We start from the raw sequence: 23,591 nt of genomic DNA, 5'->3' as shown, positions 1-23,591 counted from the left end.
ATTATCCAAGGAATGGAAGAAAAAAAAATGTGAGTGGGTGATTTCGGACAATCCCTGAGAGCTGGCATTGTAAGACTCATCCTATCCCCAGTAACATTTTCATACAATAAATGTGAACACTTTTGAAGCCTTTTTATAAAGATTCAATTTGGGAATGATATTAAGATAAGGAAAAGCTGTTGATTGATTTCTTAGATTAACATTTCTTCCCTTTTCTCTTTAAAAAAGTTTTCCAAGTGATGACTTCATCAAGATGGCCAGTGATAAGCAAATGTCCGATGATGATGACAGCCCCAGCACCAGCAGTGGCATTTCAGATGTGGACCAGCAAGACCCTGCTGCTCCAGAGCCTGAAGATCAAGAAGAAAGAACCTTCTGCCACCCAGCAGAAGAAGAGCACCAACTCTCTAGCAAAACCACTGCTAAGTTATCCACTAGTGCTGAAAGGTAACATTGTCTGGTTGTCTTCCAAGCAATTGGATGCTTTTATTTTTACATCAAGAACAATACTCTAGAAATACTTCATGACCAATTTTATTTGTACTTGAATGAATTGTCATCCTTTAGGGAGCATGAAAACGTCCTCACTAAAACTATGCTTCTAAGCAAACTTATTCTGTACTTTGGTAATTTCAGCAAGAGTCCTAGAGACTGAATTCTCATCCTGACAGTTTAAGGATTTGGCAAGGAAAATGTGTGAAACTGAATTAGATGGTACATTGGGGATGTTTCCTTTTGTGAGTTATACTCTTGAGTGAAATTAGCACGTGTCCACCTGGGTGTCAGTCCAGGCATCTGTGGTGGCAGGTTCATAAAAGGAAATGTGTCACTTTTCATGAAAGGAAATGATCAAAAAAGTTTATATTTGCTAAAAAATGTTGAATGTCAGGCCTTGGCCTTTTTTGAAAGCAAATTTTAAATTTGCTTAGTTTTACAAACAAGTCTTTAAATCCTGCATAATAAGTATAATTTTTTTGTAGTTATAGTTATCCCTCCTTGTTCTTGTGAGAACAAATAAAACTGAAAAGTAGCCATTAACAATCTCAGGTGTCACTTTGCTGTTAAAACTTTGCACATCTTTAAAACTCGTGGATGTTCTTGACATAGTAGTGAAAACCAACAGCAGGAAAAAACATTTTGTTGGTTGTAAGTGAAAGATTATTTGTTTCCTGCTGACTTTTATTTTCTATGATGGCAAAAAATCCATCAATGGGACTCCATCAGTGATAGTGGTTGTATTGAGTAGAACTCTTGTATCAAACATAAAATGTACCTATAGCATTACTTAATGTTGATGTTTTGTTGTTTTTCATTGATCACAACTAAAAGAAAAAGAGAATATAAAAACTGATCAATTATTGCATTTTATAGTGATTCATGTTCTTATTTTTCTATATATTTTCACCTTCATTGCACCATTAATCAAACACTAATGAACTTGAGAATATTATATTGAATAGCAGCAGTCTTTGAAATAATTTAAAATTCTTCTCAGTGTGTTGTAATCTTGTGGAGAGAACATTAAACAACTTTTGAAAACATTGTAAATTTCAAGAAAATCAGAGAAATGCTCTTTTTCCCCTTACCTCAAGGCCCTCTTTCCTCCAAGAGTATGAAATTTAAATTTACGTGCTGAACCTAATATCAGAGAAAAGAAATGGTTAAGTAAGATTGCTAAAATAGTCCTTGGAAGTTTTTCATTGGTAAAGGTATTTGTAAATTTTAAACTTTTTTTAAACAGATAAATATTGATAAAACTATTAATGTGCTTTTGCAATAGCTTTCTAATTTTTACCACAATAAAAGTGGATTGAAGTCATTGTCAAAAATATTCTAGTGCTTTTCCTCCTTCCGTTTTGTCTCATTTGCATATAGGCTTGAAAAGAGAATTTCTTTGGTAAAAAGAGTTTAAAATAGATTTTATATCCTTTTGTTTAGTAGTAGTGGAGGACTTTCTTAAATCAGGTGTAAATGACTTACCTATTTACAGTAGCAAGTGAGAAAAAAGCTGCAATTTTCTGTTAAGGAGTTTGGGTTATGCCTCTGAGGACAAAGAGGAAGCAGCCATGTTAGCATTACTGAAGGCAAAACCAGCCTTGCATTTACCTGCATGATGGTAGAGGGCATTCTGATTTTCTGGTTATTCTGTAGACTGTCTCAAATCCTTTTTGTCTGTTCCCATTTCACTAACAGAATTCAGAAGGATCTAGCTGAAATAACCCTTAATCGTCTCCTAACTGCAGGTAAGAAACAAATTTTGTTGTTTTGATTTCTAAATTGTGGAATAATATCAAGAGATGAATGTATTATCCTTGTATGTATGTGCAGCAGAAGAGGCTAGCTAGCTATGTTTGCTTCCTTAAAGCTTTGCAAGTGCTTTAAACAAAAATTGCCTAGGAGAATTAAATTAAATTAGGAGAAAAATACTCTTAGCATGTATCATATATTCTGTACTTATGAATATAGTGATCTTGTGCTTCTTGCTGAGATTTGTTTGAGTGGTGTTGATTTTTCTGTTGTTTTTCTGTGGAATATATTTATTCACAAGTATTTTGTAGAAACCTGTAAGGTTTTAAGTTTTAAAGTTAGTGCTTGTGTGCAATCTGAATTGATTTTCCAAATTTAGAAATTGTTGAATATGGTGTTACAAAATGTAAAATCATTAAACAGGAATATAGCTGTATCTGTTGGATTTATTCAATAACTTGCCAAAGGACAAATTTTATGTGCTAAGCTATGGTTGTAGTTGTTATTTTCTAGAAAGCACATTGTTGGAATTGTTTAAATTTTAAGCAAATATCCTAATGACTTGGGAAATTTCTTAGCAGTAAATTAATTGGAATTGTGAGAAGAATCAAATTCAGTGGAACTCAGAATTTAAGATTGGTTGACAAATTGTATTAAAAGTAGCTGTTTGATTTTTTTTCATTTGTGTCTTATATAGTGTTCTTTTTCTTTTTTTTTTGAATGGTGACTATGGTTGACAAAATTTATCAAATTTAGAGAGCAATATTATAAATAAATTGCATAGAAGTATGTGCTCAAGAATGAGAGGGGAAGGGATGCTATAATTAAGGCAGTGTTATGATTTGATATAAAAATGTTTTGGTGTTTAACCTGTGTTTTGGCTGCAAATTGTGTTTGCTCTTGTTGATCAGCACCATCTCTGAAGTCTACCTGAGACATAATAAGGAATAATCCATTTACTACTTTGTGTGTGTTAACCAGATCCCCAGATAAGGGGGATCTGATCCTGTTTTATCTAGTGAATTAACAGTTTTGCTTATATTTGTAGTCGCAGCCATTTCAGTATAAAAAGGAGACATGAATGTGAACTAATTATAAACAGAGTAGTATGTCAGATCTCAAAATATTACTTAAAAAGTATACTGCTCAATAGTGTAGCCACTAGCCACATTCTGACTATGGACCAGGATGTTGTGGTTAGTTGAAAATGTGATATGCTGTAAGTGTAAAATGCATACTGGATTTTGAAAACTTAGTACAATTTGTAAAAGAATAAATATTTTAAAGATCTTTATTACATGTTGAAATAATATTTGGCATGTTTAGTAAATGTTTTAAAAATTGTATTTTTATCATTTTAGCATAGTTATTAGAAAACTCAAAATTACATGTGTAACTTGCATTATAATTTTGTTGAACAGTATTGCTTTAGAGAAGAAGTAAATCAGTATTTCTTTTAGCCTTCTAAATGGTGTGTCAAATCTGTACCATTTAGGAGGTCAAGTTAAATTTGCTCTGTGGAAGAATCACTTAACTTTCAGAGTATATTCTGATAATTTCCATTACGAAGGATGTAAAGATCTGTCAATTTAAAACTCACATGTCTTAAAGTTGCATGTCAGGTCAAACATTTTTAAGGGTTTCTGTTGATTTTCTGCAAATGGCTTAAACCAGTGTATGAATATACATCTAAAGAACATAGTAGACATATTGAATGCTTTCAGAGCAGTAATTTACTGGCACATTTGGTAAAGGAATGTACATTAAGTGTTTAGCCCAGGACTGTTTCCACAAGGTCACAGGATTATTTTAGATGGAGTAAAATCTTTCTGTGAAATAGTAAGTTTCACTTATTGCATATTTTTTCTCTTTATATACCAGATTTCATTTAAGTTCATGAAATAATGCTTAACATTTAGTGATTTAACTAGTGAAGCAGTAAAACTTTGGGCTTGCTTGTGCACAGTAACATGGAATACTTATATCTATTTTCTTTTGTCACAGTCTTTGGTCACTGTTGGCTATTGAAAAGGACATCTTTTAACTTCTCTAGTTCTTTAATATCTGAGTTTCTTTGTGGCTGTGTAAGTGATTCAGGAAAAAAATGTAAAATACAAGTTTCTTAGGAAATTAGAAGTTGTTTCTTACTACTTTGAGGAGAGACTTTTTTCCATATACCTCATTTGTAAAATAATGCAGATGCTTTTTTTGGATTCTTCTGGGTAGAAGGTTAGTTCTTGTAATTTTGACAGAAAAGCCTAAATTTGTATTGTGTTTTTGCTTTCATGCCAGAAAATGCAATAGATTTTGGTATTATAATTCTTTTAACTCATAGCTGCATAAATGAGAATTTTAGCTTTATGGTAGTTGTGTTATTTAGATTTGTTAATTTATGTTGTAATTAAAAATGGGATTCCACAATCATAAGTACACTTAGAATTTGTGAGTTAATATTGCATGAGACCTTTGAAACCTTATGCTTGCTACTTCCAGGTGTGATTATTTAATTATGGCTTTTGGTAAGGTGTGTGTGTGTGTGTGTGTGTGTGTGTGTGTGTGTGTATAAACTTGTCAAAGTATGTGACAGTGTTAATTATCCCTCAGGGAAGAAATGTTAAGTGTATCTGGGTACATTCAGGAAAATGTTGAATGAGAAATAGGAAAACCAGAATTACTTGTACTAGGGAGATTTGACTTAAATCCCATCTTTTGTTTTAATTAATAAGTTATTCTATAGTTACATAATTAGGTCTAATATATACATCCAGGATGGCCTTTGGGTAGATATCATTGTCAAATTAAATGCATGACTTTAAAAGTGTTTGATTATATGTCAATAGGAATACTTCTTTTTCTTTTAGTAAAAAAGGTTGATAAACAATTAATTTCTAATGATTTGATGGTATTTTAGGTTTTAAGTATTGAAGACCTGTGGGCCAATGCATTTTAAACACAGGGAAATAATATATGTTTTTTGATTTATGTTTATACTTTTTACATTCTATATTTTAGATTAGGGTATAAAAATCAATTCACCAGTAAGCGTGAAGGGAAATTATTATGAATATCCCTTTGTTTTACAGAAAGTTATGGACGAGAGTTGTTTAGTAATGTGTTGACATTTACATTCTATTTATCAAAGGATGTGCTTCCTTCACTTACGGTCAGCACTTGTGTAAACAGCAAAAGTTTAGAAAGGTGCTGGATTTCTAAGTTAATCTTGAATTTCTTTTCCTCTATAGAGGGTACAAATATGTACTCATAAACATTAATGGGTTTGGACTGAATCTATGTTAAAGATTATATTCAAGAGTAATTGTAAATCTGTAAATCATTTTTGGATGAGGCGAAGGCCTTATGGGGGGTAGATATTACAGTTTCAAGTTTATGTTAATTATATGTTTACTATCAAAACCTGAAATCAGCTACTATAATACTTGTAAATACTATAATACTTGCAAATTTTGTTAACTTCCCCTTTTAAAAGAAAGAAAAAGAAGTAGCCTAAGTTCTAAATCAGAAGTTTGCAATTTGCACATAAGAGTAATTTTCTGAGGATAAACTGTGTTTCTAATGGTTGCCATATCTCTCACTATTGTCCAGTGTAGATTAGAACTTTGCTAATTAAAGGGTGATCTTCAGACTAGCAACATCTGTATCACAGGTGTGATTGTAAAAACTCAGAATGTTGTTTTCCCCTAAGCAGAAGTACTGAGTCTGAATCTGAATTTAATAAAATTGCTAACTGAATTGTGTGTCTATTGAGGTTGGAAAAATCCTGCTACTGAAGCAAGACTGTTCAGATCCATTCTGTGCCACTATTGGCATGCCACTTTATATAAGTTATGGGATATTTTTGTTCTTCAGTTTCCCAAGTTGTAAAATGAAGATTAAGTTGATCTCCCCATTGTATAATTGTTGTGAGGATGAAATGAATTTGTTGAAAGTTTTGTTAACCACATAAATTGGATCCCTAAAGTGGATACAGTATGATAATAGTAGGTGAGACCATTTAGCAGCATGCCCTCACTCTTGCTGGCTAAGGGAGTGTTTAAAAAAAAAAATTAAAGGATAAGGTAAAAATCTATCTTTGCCCAGCTTCTGAGATGAATGAGTTTTAGTTGATCTGAGGAGTAAAACATCTTTTGTGGGAAATTGAGCAGATATTAAAAGTAAAAGTGACACAAGTCCCTATAATTGTGAATCCTAATGACCATCAGAGTCTTTCACTGGGGGTTTGGCCTGCAGTCTTTTTTTTTTTCAGAATAGAAATTAAAAGTTTATTAAAGGACAGCAGAAAAGACTTCTCCAAGAGGAAGAAGGGGACCCAAGAGGTGAAATCCGTGGAAGTGTGGTTGTTTCCCCTTTTAGGATGGGCTATCTCCAAATCTGTTGGGGGCTGTTTCCTGAGCTCCATTAACATTTCTTTGAGGTGGACTTTGGCCTAGGGCCTTTTTGGGACTTCATTAACATTCCATGAGTTGTCCTGTGTTTTCCCTGAGTCATTCCCAGCATGGCCTCCATTTTAGATTTCACTCGATATTAGACCCGATTTATCTAACTACACTGACTACCTAATTTTAAATCTGGCTTCATTCCCCCCTCTAATTTGGGAACTCCTTACTGCTGTAAGGAAGGGGGGCAAAGAAGATCTTTCTGGCTTCTTCAGGCTGAAAAGGGATGGTGTGGGTCAAGCAGTTTGGAGTCCCCCTTTAAAAATCGGGTCTATCGAGTGGTCCATGATAGAAGTTTGATTGAGAAGTAATAGACTGCAAGGCCATTTGAGTGATGGGTGGTCTATAAGAGGAAACAAGAATTAATTAGTACTGGAACCAGATTGATGCAGCAATAAATCCCATAGCACAGGAATATGCCAATGAGTATGATGGCAAAGACAAAGACTAACAATGTTTTTCACCAGGAAGTACCAAGAACCAGGAGCTAAGATATTGTTTTCATGACAAATTTGCTGAGGACATGGCTTCTGTCTGAGCATGTAAATCTTTAAGGGCATTTGTCACATTGCCAGAATTGTCAGGGATGTAAACACAACATTTAACTTTTAGGGTTACAGATGTCCTTTTCCTTAAGATACAATTTAATAACTTAATGTCATCTGAGCTTGCAAAATCCTTTTACTAGTATGACCTATGTGTCTAATAGAGAAATATTTAATTCTGTTACTTAGGGCTGGATAACCATACTAGCAAACATTAAGCCTACCTGCATAGGTTAGAAATAAAGGCCTTGAACTAAAAACTGCTCTGGCAGTTCCTTTTGATAGTTATCAGGCATTCCTGTCTGAGAATCTCTTTTGAAGCCTCCAGTTTACTTATTTATGGAAGTTACATTTAACTATTATTTTATTTAAAATGCCCAGGAATAGCTGTGTTTTGGCTTTGACTGTCTTTGCTAAGTGTTTAAGATGAAGCAAGTCAAACTGACATTTGTTTCTATCTAAAAGGTTTTCTGTTCTTTTGCTTTGGGAGTCTGAAAACTGTAAGAGGCTATGTTTATTAAAGAACTGAATACAGACCTCAAAGGAAGTAGCTTGTTGAGGGGGGGTGAGGAGGAGGTGGGGGGAAGGGTCCTTTCATTGGAAGGAGGCTCCCCCTGTCAGCAGAGTTGGGCCCTTGTAAATCTAGTTTTGAATTTAGGGCCTGGGAGACTTGTGAAAAGAAAAACCAACACCACCAACAACAAAATGAGCCAAGGGAGGCCCCCAAACTTCTGGGAGAGAGGTCCTCATTCCTGCCTTGTTGGAACCAATGTTCAAGGGTTGGTATAAAGGAGATGCCACTTGGTAAAGGACAGCTGGCTTCCTGAGTCCGATCGGCTGGACAGCTGCCCCTCTTTTCTCAACCTGGCAGAAGTGTGAGCCTGGAACCCTGAGGACAGCACTGCCACCCTGCAGATTCTTTTTTAAGGTGGGGAGAGGAGGGTGGGTACCAGAGATTGAACTCAGGGCCACTCAACCACTGAGCCCCATCCCAAGCCCTATGTCATATTTTATTTAGAGACAGAGTCTCACTGAGTTGCTCAGGGCCTCACTAAGTTGCTGAGGCTGGCTTTGACCCTGTGATCCTCCTGCCTCAGCCTTCAGAGCCACTGGGATGACAGGCACACTGCACCTGGAAACCAAGCAGATTCTCATGCATCTCCTGTCCCAGTTTGAATCTGTGAGGCACAGCCATGTTCGCAACAGGCCCATGGCCCCACCTCACTCAGCATTAGTTACTTTTGTCCTGATTAATGACTGCTGGTCCCTTGGTTAGATTTGGGGTTTGCCAGAGGCCTCGGGGGTTAAAGATGCAAATAAGTCATAGTGGACAGTGCCTTCCTAGGTGGGCAGGACACCCTCGGAGCACTTTCTTTAATGTCCGCTACCCCTTTAGCATGGTTTTAAGTTGGGTTGCCCGTATTCCAGAAATGACAGGTTTCGGCTCCATCATTTAGATGAGAAAACTGACGAACAACGCCATTAGAGCTGCAGGGGATTTGATTCCAGTGAGACCCTGCAGTGAGCTCCTCTCTCCCTTTGCAGAGTGCCAGGATTTTATTTTTTAAAATTCATTCTAATTAGTTATACATGACAGTAGAATGCATTTTGAAACATCCAACATAAATGGAATATAACTTCTTCTGGTTGTACATGATGTGGAATCATACCAGTCATATAATTATATATGCACACAGGGTAATAATGTCCCATTCCTTATACTATCCTTCCTACCCCCAAAACACCCTCCCTTCCCTTTGCTCCCCTCTGCCTCTATTCTTCCTCTATTATATACCTCTATTCTTCCCTACTCACCCCCCATTTTGAATTAGCACCTGCATATCAGAAAGAACATTCAGCCTTTGTTTTTTTGGAATTGGCATGTTTCATTCACTTAGGATGATAATCTCCATTTCCCCCCATTTACCAGCAAATGCCATCATTTCATTCTTCTTTAAGGCTGAGTAATATTCCATTGTGTATATATAACACATTATCTTTATCCATTCATCTGTTGAAGGGCCTATAGGTTGGTTCTATAGCTGGGCTTTTGTGAATTGAGCTGCTATAAACATTGATGTGACTGTGTCATTGTAGTATGCTGATTTTGGGTCCTTTGGGTATTATGCTGAAGAGTGGGGTAACTGGGTCAAATGGTGGTTTCATTCCAAGTTTTCTGAGGAATCTCCATATTGCTTTCCAGAGTGGTTGCACCAATTTGCAGTCCCACCAGCAATGTATGAAGATTACTGTTAGGGTCTGTAAACAAGTCAAGATGGTGTCTGGCATTTTGCCAGAGGGAGTGGTTTGTGAAGTAATGCCAGGGAGCCATTACGTGTGGAGATTCCTTATTGGTTGACTGCTGTATCTAGTTTATGCTAATTAAGATAAGCTGTGTGGAATGTAGAAATACCACTCCTGTCCTACAATAAAGGGCTCCCACTCCTGCTGTATCAATGTACACAAGTTGTTCGTCACCCCCCAGTTATTTTTTTTTAGAGAGAGAGAGAGAGAGGGGAGAGAGAGAGAGAGAGAGAGAGAGAGAGAGAGAGAGAGAGAGAGAATTTTAATATTTATTTTTTAGTTATCGGAGGATACAACATCTTTGTTTGTATGTGGTGCTGAGGATGGAACCCGGGCCGCACGCATGCCAGGTGAGCACGCTACCGCTTGAGCCACATCCCCAGCCCCCCACCCCCCAGTTATTTTGCTGCAGCCAGACTGCGGCAGATTACCATGATTTTATCTGTGTGTGTGTGTGTGTGTGTGTGTGTGTGTGTGTGTGTTGTGTGTGTGTGTTTAATTTCCTGTATGTCTCCAGGCCTGGCACATGGGAGGTGTCAGTAGTGATTTGTGAAAGTACGTAGTGATTTGTGAAGTTGGATTAAACTGACCCAGAGAGGTCTGAGGATGTGGATCAGTGGTGTAGCACTTTCCTAGCATGCATGAGGCCCTGGGTTTAATCCCCAATACTGCACACAGCCATATGACTAAACCTAGGCTGGGGCCTACAAGCCTTTTAAATCATGGCAGTGGACTGGGTCCTGAAGATTGCAGAAGGTTATTGGTTTGGAGCTGCCCAATTGCACTGGTACATCCTTTATGGTGGGTATATAGGTAGATGCAGGTAACGCCATGATTGTGTACTTAGAGATCACCCTTCTGTTCTTTCCCATACTTTTTTAAACAGCTTGTCCCATATGAGAAAATCCAGCATACTCTCTGAAGCCAGCAGCTGATCATGGATGGAAAGAACAACAGGAAAGCTCATTTTGAATGTCACTAGAGGGTCATGTTATGAAAGAGTGAAACAACTAGTAAAATAGGAAAGAGAATTCTTATACATTTTTATATTTGATTTAGACACAGGGTCTCACTGATTTGTTTAGGGCCTCAATAAGCTGAGGCTGGCCTTGAACTCAAGTTCCTCCTGCCTCAGCCTCCTGAGCCACTGGGATTACAGGCGTCCACCACTATGCCTGGCTCTTGTAGTTACTCTGCAAAAAGAAATGCCCGAGTAACCTCCACTTGTGTGTTTCAGGCAGCACAACAGGATCCGCAGTGTGAACGGGAGCCAGCTGAAGGCCTACCTTTCCTTAGAAGTGTTGGATCTGAGTTTGAATAATATCATGGAAATTTGGAGCACCTGCTTTCCCCCTGGACTGTATATAAGAGAGCTGTAAGTGCTTCTGTGGCTGGGGCTGTCCCTCTGCTTCTAGGTCAGCTGGAGGCCTCTCCATTGCCCAGGTCTGTACACAGTCTGCATATTTCACTTCTGCTTTGGTCAGCTTTTTCACTACTGTGTGACTAAAAAAACCCGACCAGAAAATTGTAGAGGAGGAAAAGTTTATTTGGGGGCTGACAGTTTCAGAGGTCTCCATTCATAGACAGTAGGCTCCATTCCTCAGGGCTCAAGGGGAGGCAGGAGGTCATGGAGGAAGAGTGTGGTGGAGGGAAGCAGCTCACATGGTGATCAGGAAGCAGAGAGAGTCTCCACTCTCCAGAGACAAATAGAGACCCAAAGCCATGCCCCCATGCCCCCTCCTCCAGCCACACCCAACTGCCTCCAGGACCACCCAGTTAATCCCATCAGGGGGTTCATTCACTGGTTGGGTTAAGGCTCTCACAACCCAGTCATTTCTCCTCTGGACCTTCTTGCACTATCTCACACGTGAGCTTTTGGGGGATACCTCACATCCAAACCATAACAATTTTTCAGCTCTGGGGATGGTACAAGACAGGAGGGATTGGCCTCTGATGCCCACTGATGGAACATTTCCAGTCCCATAGTATTCATCTGTGTTACACCCAAGGTGGACACCTTTGGCAGGGAGAGGTGGACTTGCCTGTCCAGGGAGCTCACCCCCTCAGACAAAAGAGTTCAAGACTCTGAGGTCTGCCCTGACAACAAAGCCTGCTTTTACTCCCATTTACTGGGCTGCTTCCCAGCAGAGCTTGGAGAGAAGGCTCAGGGGAGCTTAGAGGCCCACTCTGCAGGGAGAGCGCTTTGCATACTCTCCAGGCTATTTCTTCCTAGCGTCCCACAGTGATCACACAGCTCATGGGATCTGTCTGGGAAGGCGGCTCCTGGTTCTGTGGGTTCTCAGGACTGTGCTGATGTGTCTCTTACCTGTGTTCGGGCCCCATCTTACCTGCGATGTGGATGGTAGACAGGAGTAAAAATGATAAAACCTGCAGCACCTGCGGCCTGTGGGTAGGAAAGTGTTGCTCTGGGGAAAAATCTAAAGAGACATTTCCAAATCTGAGTGAGTTTACATTCGCTTTGTCATCACTGTTTCAGAGTCATTTTGGAGCTCATTTGCGAGTCCTGTTTAGAGGTGGTCATGACCCATCTCTTCAGGGAAGATGAACCTTGGCCCCTAGATTTTCCAAGTTATTCTCAGGCTGCATCAAGGTGCCGAAATCAGGAACAGGAGGCCTTGGCCTTTGTTAACCTCAAGTGGAGCCTGTCCTGAGGTGTCCAGCTGCCGCCCAACACTCCCTTGCTCAGAACCAAGAAACCACCAACCGTGAAATGGAATTGCACTGACCTTCTGTCCCTGCAAGAAAGCAGGAGGAACTTTCTCTTGTGGCAGCTTGTGGCTGCTCTATCTTCTTCCAAGAGGCTGTTATTCTCTAATCTGGAATGTCAAGAACAAACAGTTTGTAGAGAATCCTCATGTGCCCTGTGCTGGGGCTCTGCCTGGTAAAGAATCCAGAGGAGCCTTGTTCCTTCCCCCCAGGGTAGAAGATTCTCTGGGCTTTCTCCTTTTCACTTAGGTGCTGGTTTTTGTTGTTGTTGTTGTTGGTTTTTGTTGTTGTTGTTTTGTTTAAAAAAAAAACACCAAAATTTTGTCTAGGAAAAGCAGTAAGAAGGGTGTTGAGGGGTAACTTCTCATAGGAATACTGATTTATTTTATTCCCTTTATTTTTTCCCTTTTCTATTCCACTGCTTGCTATGCTTTCACACAGCGTGACAGACCTGTCTGTGTTATACACTGCAGTCCGTCTGCTCAGCATGGTCAAAGGAGATGGCCCTGAAAAAGTATTGCTTGTCTTTTTTTGGCGGGGGCGGGGGTACCGGGTATTGAACCAGGGACGCTTAACCACTGAGCCCCATCCCCAGCCCTATTTTGTATTTTATTTAGAGATAGGGTCTCACTGAGTTGCTTAGGGCCTCACTTTTACTGAGGCTGGCTTTGAACTCTCAATCCTCCTGCCTCAGCCTCCCAAGCTACTGGGATTACAGACGTGGTATGGCTTGCTCTCTAAAGAACTTGGCTCAAGTCTCTTTAACTAGAGGGTTTCTTTCAGGTATATAAAATCATTTAAAGGAATTGGCTTATACCTGCTTATTATGTAAATCCAAAAATGAGACCCACTTCAGGATTAAAGACTGTTTCCCCAAATCGTGGAATGGAATCTGACCTGGCCTCTGAGCTGACTTTGTGCTTTGTGTAGGGCTTTTCTTGTCAGCCTAGGGTGGCGGGCCAGGTGTGGCCCAAGGTTGGCAGGTTTGCAGGAGGGCTGGGGGTGGAGGTGTCTGACGGTCACTCCTGCCCTCTTGGGCCCACTAGCCACAGGTGCTGTGTGCTCTGGGCTGAGTGGAGGTTGACCTTGGAAAGTCTTGCCACCTGCAGTGCTTCCCCTTCTGGGAGTCAGGGCAGGCTCTGAAGCCTCGTGATAACAGACATCTCCTCAGGAAACCTGTCCCTCTGGGTGTGTCTTAGCGTGTTTTCCCAGCTCGGATCCAGCTGGGTCTGGTGTCTGTAACAGAACGAGGAAGGCCTCCTATAGCTGTGACATTTTCTCTCCTGACTCGTTCCAGCAACCTGGCCAGCAATCGCATTGGCACCCTGGAGTCAGGAGCATTTGATGGCCTATCACGGTCACTGCTAACTCTTTGCCTGAGCAAAAACAGGATCACCCAGCTTCCTATAAAAGCATTCAAGTTACCCAGGCTGACACAACTGTGAGTACAGAAACCAGCACTTTAATTAAGGTTATAGCCCAATTTTATGGGGGCCAAACTTCCCCAAGGACCTAGCACCAAATGCAACCCCTACTTACCCCCCCACCTTGCCCCCAGTAAAGTTCTGCATGAACTGTAATTAATGCCCCTATGACAACACCTAGTAAAAGCAGATTGGAGCTGGGTCTGGGGCCGGTGGGCCACCTCATCTTGCAGGGATGAGGTCCACTGAGTATGGACGTGCAGGTTCATGCTAGTGTCCTCCTCGATGACATGAGGAATCCTGCTGGTTAGCTGGCATGTCTAGTGCTTAGGCTGCATGCATTCTGTTTATTTGTCTCAGAGGTTTTAGTGTTGGTTTTAAAGGTACCCGTAAAATAAGTACCTCAGGCTTGATGGCATCCTCCACATTTCTTGAATTTGGCAGGAAGTTAGCATGGCTAAAGGCGGTAAGCAGGAGATGGCAATTTTTATCTCGTAAATCTTACAAGGTGGTTGATTTATGATTGTCTCTCGCTTATTTTTTTTTTTTTTTTTGGTACCGGGGATTGAACTCAGGGGCACTCAACCACTGGGCTACCTCCCCAGCCATATTTTGTATTTTATTTAGAGACAGAGTCTCATTGAGTTGCTTAGGGCCTTGCTGAGTTGCTGAGGCTGGCTCTGAACTCACAATCCTCCCACGCCACTGGGATTATAACCCTGTGCTACCATGCTTGGCTCTTGATTGATTGATTGATTGATTCATTTTTGACTTCTTTTTATTATTGGAAGAATAAATGTCAGGAAAACAAGCCAGTAGTGGACATTTGGTTTAAATTGACGAGAACAGTTGTTGAGGCTCAGTGGGGTGTGGATCCTGGGCTGTCTGCGGAGAAGGTCTCCATGATGCTGAGGAGGTTGGGTCATGAGATGCTCCAGAAATAGTTGGGGGAAACCAGGGCTTTCCCATTAGCTCCATGTGTCTTTCCCTGCCCCTCCAGGCCACCCAGAGTCCTTTCAGTCCCCCGAGGCTCTCTAGTACTAGAGCTAGCAGCTGAATGTGTGTGCTTCATGTGGGGTCCCCCGCTGCTCTTGCCCCATACATGGAGATCCCGTCAGATGCCCTGACTGCAAATGTTCTTGCATTAGATACCCGCTGGCTCGCTGGCTGGGAAAATCGGCAGGGGTGTGTGTGTGTGTGTGTGTGTGTGGGTGGGTGGGTGTGTGTGTGGAATGTGCACAGGGAGGATCTGACCCTGTGGGCTTCTTCTCTTCAGGGACCTCAATCAGAATCAGATTCTGTTGATCCAGGGCCTCACGTTCCAGGTCCTGGACAGTTGGAGGTGCTGAAGCTTCAGAAAAACAACATCAGCAAGCTGATGGATGGCGCTTTCTGAGGGCTGTCCAATATGCATGTGCTGTAAATGTGGACGGGCCCTGGCAGGGCTCCAGCCCAAGGGTGAGGCCGTGGCCTCTGCACCCTGCCTATGTGGGGAGTGGGGCAGCCTGTGTGTGTCCATTCAGCTGAGCACTAGGTGGAGAGCAGGCCACCTTTCCTTTTTCTTTCTGTTTTTTTGTTTTGGTACCAGGATTGAACTTGGGGAGGCACTCGACCCCTGGGCCCATCCCCAGCCCTATTTTGTATTTTATTTAGAGACAGGGTCTCACTGAGTTGCTCAGCACCTCACTTTTGCTGAGGTTGGCTTTGAACTTGAGATCCTCCTGTCTCAGCCTCCTGAGCTGCCTTGATGACAGTCCTGTGCCATCACACCCAGAAGGCCACCTGTCCTTTGAGTCTTCCTGTGGTCCCAACTCAGTGTCTCTGCAGACTCAACCATATCTGTTCGTGTTTCCATAGCAGAGTAGGAACATCTCTTGGAGGAGGTTTTTGAATCAGGTCAGGTGTTGCAGGAAGGAGCCCCATTCCTGGGCTTCCTCCCACCCCCACTTCCTCGCTGCAGAACAGATCCTTCCCCACATCCTCTCCACTCCCACACTCCACAGGAAGCTCCTTCTCTCCCCATTTTGGGATTGACAGTCTTTCTTGATGTGTAGGTGGACCCAAAATATAGTTCATCACAGGAGATTTATTTATGTCTTGTGAGCTCATCAAGGCACTTGGTGCAGATGTGCAGCTTTTATCAAAGGAACATTCTCTTCGGCCAGATGTGTCCAATAGTGGAGCTGAGGCCTGCCAGAAACAAAGGCAACATCAAAAAAAAAAAAAAGCAGAGGAATGTAATCTGCTGTCCTTCAACATTTAATTTGTTTATTTTTCATTAGAGGTCATGCCTCTGCGTGAATGAATCAGATAGTAAAGGAAAGCAGCTGCTGCCCACCCATCATCCGTACCCTCTCTCCCCCTCCCTCCCCATCCCTGTTCTTCTCCCAGAAGACAGTTGGGTCTCAGCATTTCCTCTTGGTTTTCCTGTTTTCAGGTTTGCAGGTGGTTACTTCCAAGTTGGCACATCTTCACCAGTATCTTTACCCACTTCTTTCCTTTACTACTTGTCTTTATAACTGAAACCAAGCCCAGAAGCTTAGGTCCAGGCCCCACAGTGTACTGTGCAGAAGCATCTCTGCTTTGCATAACCAGGATGCTAGCGGCTTCTCCTCCTTTGCCACTTCAGCTGGGCTGGAGCTCTGTGGTGCATATTCCAGAACACTCTTCCTTCCTCAAGTTTGTCATTTAGAATCTGAAGTTCTAAGTTGATGATGGTCTGAGGATTAAGAGAATTTTCAGAAGAAAACAGTGTGAGGCTCTACCATTTCATTTTTATGTGGAACGAATTTATACAAATTAGGGCCGGTCATGGTGGTGTGTGCCTGTAATCCCAGTGGCTCAGGAGGCTGAGGCAGGAGGATTGCAAGTTTGAGGCCAGCCTCAGCAACTTATCAAGATCCTAAGCAACTCAGCGAGACCCTGTCTCTAAATCAAATATAAAAAAGGGTGGGGGTATGGCTCAGTGGTTAAGCACCCCTGAGTTCAATCCCTGGTACCAAAAAAAGAGCAAAATGTGCATCGGTAACTTCCATGAGAGAAACCAGGTGTCTAGGCAGAGCTGTCATTGGTGAGGATTCTGAGAAGTGAGGGAATGGCACATGAATGCTCTTCATTCAGTGGGGTCATATCCTGAGATGCCCACTGTGAGCTGAGGATGTCATAAGTTGAAAATACACTTAATTCCTAGTCCCCAGGGCATCCTAGCTTTGCAGCACAACACATGGTAGAGTGTCAGTTGTTTCCTCTGGGTACCACAGGGCTGAGGGGGAGCCATCTCTCTGCCACTCTCAGCATTGAAAAAGGATTGTACCAGTTAGGAAAGATCTAGATTCGGAATTCAAAGCGGAGTTTCTGCAGAATGTGTGTTAGTCTCACACCTTCATAGAGTGTGGACATCACAAGTTGGAATACTGTAAGTCAGGGACCTACTGTGCATACTTAATGAGCTTGTTGGGAGCCAGATGGTCACACTGCCCACAACCCCGAGCTACATTCTCTATTCCCTCTCCATACAGCACCATGAGGTGGATTCTTCTGGATATTTCCATTTCGCAGGTGTTCAGACTCATTAAGCCATCAAAATCGCAAAATCAATATTTAAATCTTGTAGTCATGGAGCTGGGAGTAGTGGCACACACCTGTAATTCCAGCGTCTCAGGAGGCTGAGGCAGGAGGATCGTGAGTTCAAAGCCAGCCTTAGCAACTTAGCAAAGCCCTAAGCAACTCAGTGAGACCCTGTCTCTAAATAAAAAATATAAGTAGGGCTGGGGCTGGGGCTCAGTGGTTAAGCACTCCTGGGTTCAATACTGGGTACAAGAAAAACAAAAATCATACAGTCATTGGACCCCAGAGCTAATGCCATGTCTCCTGGCACAGTGGATTTTTTCAGTTGGATGAGGATAAGGGCTGTCTCCCTTTTCCCCTTCTCTCTCTGTTCCTCTCCTGGCTTTGCTCTTGCTGAGAGCTCCTCTGCCCACTCATCTGCCTGGTTCACTTTGACTTAGCTGAAAGTGACTTATGGCTAACATCCCCTGCCCTTCTGAACTTTCTGAGTATGTCTTGGCCTGCAGACCCTCCACTGGGGTCTGCCTGTCTTCTCTCCGCCATGTGTATGCACGCACACCAGGGGGTCTCCATGCTTCCCTTGTGCTCTTACACCCTTATTGTGACCGCCGTGTCTGATCGGAGCGCTGACCAGGCACACTCCGTGTATTGGGTAAAGGTTGGACCCCTTTGACCCCAGGCACTGTCATTGCAGACACCTCGAGCACAACAGCCTGGTGGAATTGAACAGCGGCTCCCTCTTTCGCCTCACGGCCCTGCACCAGCTGCACCTTGGCCACAACTCCATCTCACGCATCCACCGCGATGGCTGGAACTTCGGTCAGAAGCTGCGTGAGTTGTAAGTGCCCTCGGCTTTGGTCTGTGGAGGCAGATCCTCCAGAGCCCAGAGAGCAGTGGACTAAGAAGGGGTGTAGGCCTCGGGGGCAAAGGCAGCTCAGAGGCAGGCAGGCCGGTGGCCCTGTTCTGGCAGAAAGAAGGATAGATGTCCAGGCCAGCCAGGCCCAAAACAGGAATGTCAGGTCTTTGAGCTCCAGGCCCTTCCTACCTCCTATTTTTGAAATAACAGAGGTGTAGCCTGTCGGTCCCCATGAAGAGCCTCTGTCCCCAGGGATTTCTTGGGTGTGGAAAAACTCCTGAAGTCAAGGGCTCTGTCTGGGAAGGGCAACCTAAAGAACCCTTCTCACTGTAGCTTCTTGCAGAGTGATGGTACCTTAGGCCTCTGGGCCATGGTGTGGCACACCTGCAATGCCAGTGACCTGGGAGGCCAAGGCAGGAGTATCACAAGTTTGAGGCCAGCCTCAGCAAATTAGTGGGACCTATTTCAAAAAAAGAAAGAAGCTGGCAATGTTGCTCAGTGGTAGGAGCCCCAGTATGAGAGAGAGAGAGAGAGAGAGAGAGAGAGAGAAACAGTGTGTTTGAACCACACTGGGATCATGAACAGAGCAATGGCGACCCGCTGACTGGAAGAATCTGTGTGTCCTCAGCGCTTGCACCTCAGTCAGCTTCCCCAGGGACCTGGCTCTTCCCTTTACCTGTCGTGCCTGGTGGAGGAGGTGGATGTGCATGGAGGCTCACAATGTCCCCCCACCCTCCATTCCTTTGGAAGATCCCCAGACAGGACACCCAGGCTGGGCCTGAGGGCACCTGAGCTCACTGTTGCCCAAGCTGAGAGCCACAGTGGTGACACCTGGAGAGGGAACCTGCGTCCCCTCTCTGACCTGCATGCACAGCCAGAGCTGCATAGCCAAAGGTCGGAGAACATGGCCATGTTCCCGTGTCTACACCCGTTTCTAGATCTCTGCTTGTGTTGGGGGAACAGGTCCTCACTAGGTGGAAATTTTCAGTTTCATAATGCTCTAGTTTAGTCCGGTTGGATTTCCTTATTTTTCAGGAGAGTTTGGGAGGGTTTTCTCCTTTCCCACTTTTCATAGGCTTGGCCTAGAAAAATCATCACTTAATGTGAACAAGCGTTATGGGTGCCAGGCACACTCACAGGGACCTGGAACTTCATGCTGCACTTGCAGCCCGAGTCCTTAGCCGGTCCCTCCCGTTGTGTGTCCCTTGCATCTCGGGCCCACAAGCATCCCTCAAGCGTTTCAGTCTCTATGGGTCAGTTGTCAGAGCATGTGCCATGCAACAGCCTGCTTCTCCCTCCTGCTCACTGCCCTTGGACTTGGGGTGTTAGATTTGCCCTCCTGGTGCTTTAGGGTGCTGCTTCCTCCCTCTTGTGGTATCGGATGGCACACTCTTTGCTCAGGTGAGGACTGCATGAGGGAACTCCAGGGACACGTGGTTCTCTGTTGTCCTAGTCCGGGAGCCCTGGGGAAGCAGGGCAGGTTGAGTCCCACAGTCCTGAGCCTGTCTAGTTCCTAGGGTGAGGAGCCACCTTCCTGTGACTCAGCAGAGGATGTGTGACCTCCTGGGAGAAGCTGTGCTCCAGAGCCTTGATGGGGCTTTGAGCTCCCTGCTCCCCTTTCTGGCTGTGGACCGCTGTCTGCTGTGCCCTTTAGAGGGACCAGGGGTCACTGCAGCGTGCCTTGACCAGTCCTAGAAGCTTGCCCCGTTCGCAGGTCACCTCAGAGGCAGGCTGAGGGTTGCTTTCCCGCCCCTCCCCTAAGCCAAATTCCTTAATTGCAGGTGAGGATATAATTTTGGTCTCCTGCCAGGTCTTGTGACTGACAGACACCATGACTTATTTCTCCAGCAGGGAAAGAAGGCTGCCTGCTGCCCCCTTTAAAAACCCATTAATCTTCACTGATACTATTTTTCTTCTTCCTGACCCAGCCCAAACTTCCCATTTTTCAACCAGAGGTGACCCGTATGCCAAGTGACCAGCGCCAGGGTTGTGTCAGAAATGCAAGGGTGTCTGGGAAGAAGGTTGGAGTCTCACATGCAGGCTAAACGGATGATTTGGGGCGTGTCCTGTCCTGCTCACAGGGAGGGTAGGTGACACTCAGGCCAGAGCCTCCAGCCTGAGGCTGAGGCCCTGTAGTGGTTGTCCCAGGCAGGGATGCATGGCGCCCTTTGCTGTCCAGTGCGTGGAGTGGCAGCATCTGACCCACAAGGGGCCTATCCAGGGTGTCGGGCCTCTGCCAAGAAAGGTCTGAATCAGGACCAGCCTGGACACCAGCAGGGAGGTTTTTTATTGCATGACCTTGTGCCATCCCCACAGTTTAACCACACTGGGACCTGCACAGCCATCCCTGTTGTTAGGCCAGGTGGATGACCTAGCTGCATGTCCACTGTGAGATACTGCCTGCCCACGGAGACCCCATGGGTTGTTGTAAGCAAGTCTGTGAAGCCTGATAATGACCTGTGCCCCTCCACCTCCCCAGGATTCTGTACTTCAACAACCTCATGCGGCTGGACAAGGAGAGCCTGGCCAAGCTGGGCAGTTTGAGCATCCTGCGCCTCAGCCACAACTCCATCAGCCACATCACTGAAGGCGCCTTCAAGGAACTCAAGAACCTGCGCATCTTGTATGGCATTCACTGTGGGGGTGACCAAGCGATGGGGTCCTGGGCAGAAGAGCAGAAGAGGGCAGAGCTGGCCCCCGAAGGCCTCTCTGGGAGTTCTCTGAACTCCACTCCCAATGGCTTTGGGTGGGAATTGGACCCCAAGCTGATGTGTTATGTGTGCATAGCTGATATTGAATGTCTTGTTCCCCTGAAATGGTGCCTGAGGGAATGACAACCTTAAAGTGTGGTGTCACGAAGCAGAAGCTGCACATTGTGCCTGTCAGGATGCTGGGTCCTGCTGTTGAAGTGAGCGTCCCCAGGTCGGCAACCACTGCCACACTGTCCCTGCAATCATTTTTTTTTCTTTCTTTCAGTACCAGTGATGGAACTCAGGGGCACTCGACCACTGAGCCATGTCCCCAGCCCTATTTTCTCTTTTATTTAGAGACAGGGTCTCACAGAGTTGCTTAGTGCCTCGCTTTTTGCTGAGGCTGGCTTTGAACTCATGATCCTCCTGCCTCAGCCTCCTGAGCCCTGGGGATTACAGGCATGCAACACTGGGCCCAGCTTCATTTTTTTAAACCCTCTATGTCTTTTCTCAAAGCCATCGCAGAAAACTAGTTCAAAAACTAGTTCAAAAACTCCTTTGTTACACTTGGTGTCCAGTGTGCCTCATTTCCAAAAAAGGTGGAGTTGGGGACTCTGTATCTTTCCTTGTCCTCATTAGGGAGTCATTCAACCAGGTGGAGGTGACAATGCCATGTCCCTCTAAGTGTCCCATTAGGTAAGTCACCAGAAGTCACCGCAGATGCTTTTCTGGGATTGTTGGCCTCAGACAGTTTCCAAACCATCAGCAGAAAGCCCCCAGAGTGGGGTGTGTGATTTTCAGCAGACAGTGATGGTGGGCTCTTGAGGCCCCTGTGCTAGGCATGAGTTCCTGGTGGACAGGGGCTTGCTGCAGGCAACTGGGACAGGAATTTCCTCTGCAGTTGTACCTGGTGGAGCTGGTTTTAAAGTGGGGGCAGTGGAGTCACTGCCTGGGGGAGCAAAGCACCCCAGGCCAAGCTATTCAAGCTGAAGTCCTACAAGGCCAGGATAAGGAGAACAGGCATTGAGACTTAGCAGCCTGGAGGAAGATGAAAAGGTTGGCAGCAGGAGTGGGCACACAGGCACACAGAGCCACCGCCCCAGGCCTGGGTTCATTCAGTCTGAAGATAATAGGCAGGAACTGTGGGAAGGAGAAGCCCCTCCAGCAGCCGACTTTGCTCAAGCAAGGTCACAGTGAATGGTTCACCTTCAGTCAGAGCTCCCTTCCCTCTAGCACCATCCATTCCAGGTCTTCCTGGGAGCCAAGAGCATTCCTTTCTGTTCCTGGCCCTTGTGCAAGGGCTCAGGAGAGGGAAGGGCAGGCATGAGGGCCTGGTGGAAATTTGGAGATGGCAGAGTGCGTGCAGAATAGGGCCTGGCTGCCAGGTGCGATGTCCCACCTGGGCACTTTGACCTGCCCTTGGATTCTGGGAAGCAGGCTGAGTCACTGGCCTTGGGATTTGCTCTGCTGGAGGAGCCTGGCCTGTAGAGTTGGCCCCATCTCTCCCACCCTGGCGAGTGAGTCACAAGTCTGACTCAGCACCCAGATGTCCTCCCTGGCTCAATGTCTAGCTCTCTGCAGGCAATGTAAGGAGATGGGCTCTGGGCCCAAGACTCACCGGCCAGCATGCAGGGCACAAGGCCAGGGTTCCTTTCTTTACTGCTCAATTTTTTTCTTCTACGTGCCTTGTTCCAGATTCTTGGTTGGGTCAAAAAAAGGGACTCTGATTGAGTTAGAGAAGATAGGAACCTCAAGGAACTTGTCAACTGATCCTCCATGCCACGGCCAGGTGTCTACTCTGTGCAGGCAGATTACAAACTGGGCTTTCCTAAATGTGCTCTGTACTGTTTCCCAGCCCCAGGCCTAGCCAGGGAAAGCTGCTTGTTTGGGGTGTGCATCATCTGCATTGGAAGGCCGTGGGAGCCTAGCCACGCTGCAGGCTATACAGAGCGGGGCCTGCTTCACAGAGCCGGACTCCTCATGACTGTACAGGACACTGGGCCCCCTAGAGTGCACCTGGGTGCCTTGAGCTGTGAAGTAGAAACCCAGTGTAAAGCAGTTCTCCTGTCCCCGAAGAGAGTGGGAGGGGGAAATCCTGGGAACTGAATTAGAACAAACTATATCCCATGCTTTAAAAATGATGCCATATTCTGTTGTCATGTAGAACTAATGAAAAAAAGTAGGTTGAGGGTTGTGACTGAGAGGTTCATGCTCTGTCTTCTCCCCAGGGACCTGGACCATAATGAGATCTCAGGCACATTAGAGGACATCAGTGGTGCCTTCACAGGCCTCGACAGCCTTATCAAGCTGTGAGTATTTCTGAGTACCTGACTCTCTAAGCGCTGGCATGCACTGGAACCCCCTTGGACAGATCCCTTGTCCTGTGTCTGAGTCCTGCAGCAGAAAGTGGGCTCTACCCTGGTGTGGTGGTGCACGCCGGTGCATGCCTATAATCCCAGTGGCTCAGGAGGCTGAGGCAGGAGGATCACGAGTTCAAAGCCAGCCTCAGCAACTTAGCGAGTCCCTAAGCAACTCATTGAGACCCTGTCTCTAAATAAAGTATTAAATAGGGCTGGGGATGTGGCTGAGTGGTTAAGTGCCCCTGGGTTCAATCCCCTGATACCAAAAAAAAAAAGAAAATAATTTGATTCCTGTGATTTGGATTTGAAATAATCCAGCTGGATTAGAAAATGGTGAAAGAGTAGAGGTAGAGGAGATAATGAGATTGGCACAATCTGATGACACCTGTGGGTGTGTGGCAGCCACCTGGGGTTCAC

At 44.6% G+C, this 23,591-nt stretch overlaps 1 pseudogene; it reads left to right on the top strand.

Annotated features, from left to right (window-relative positions):
- Window positions 1-253: 253 nt before the first annotated feature.
- The window catches only part of LOC143387521 (leucine-rich repeats and immunoglobulin-like domains protein 1), an 89,226-nt pseudogene continuing 65,888 nt past the window's right edge, over window positions 254-23,591 (top strand).

This window comes from Callospermophilus lateralis, unplaced genomic scaffold (genome assembly GCF_048772815.1).
Source record: "Callospermophilus lateralis isolate mCalLat2 unplaced genomic scaffold, mCalLat2.hap1 Scaffold_858, whole genome shotgun sequence".
In the NCBI taxonomy this organism is placed as follows: domain Eukaryota; kingdom Metazoa; phylum Chordata; class Mammalia; order Rodentia; family Sciuridae; genus Callospermophilus; species Callospermophilus lateralis.
This window is presented reverse-complemented; position numbering and strand designations above follow the sequence as displayed.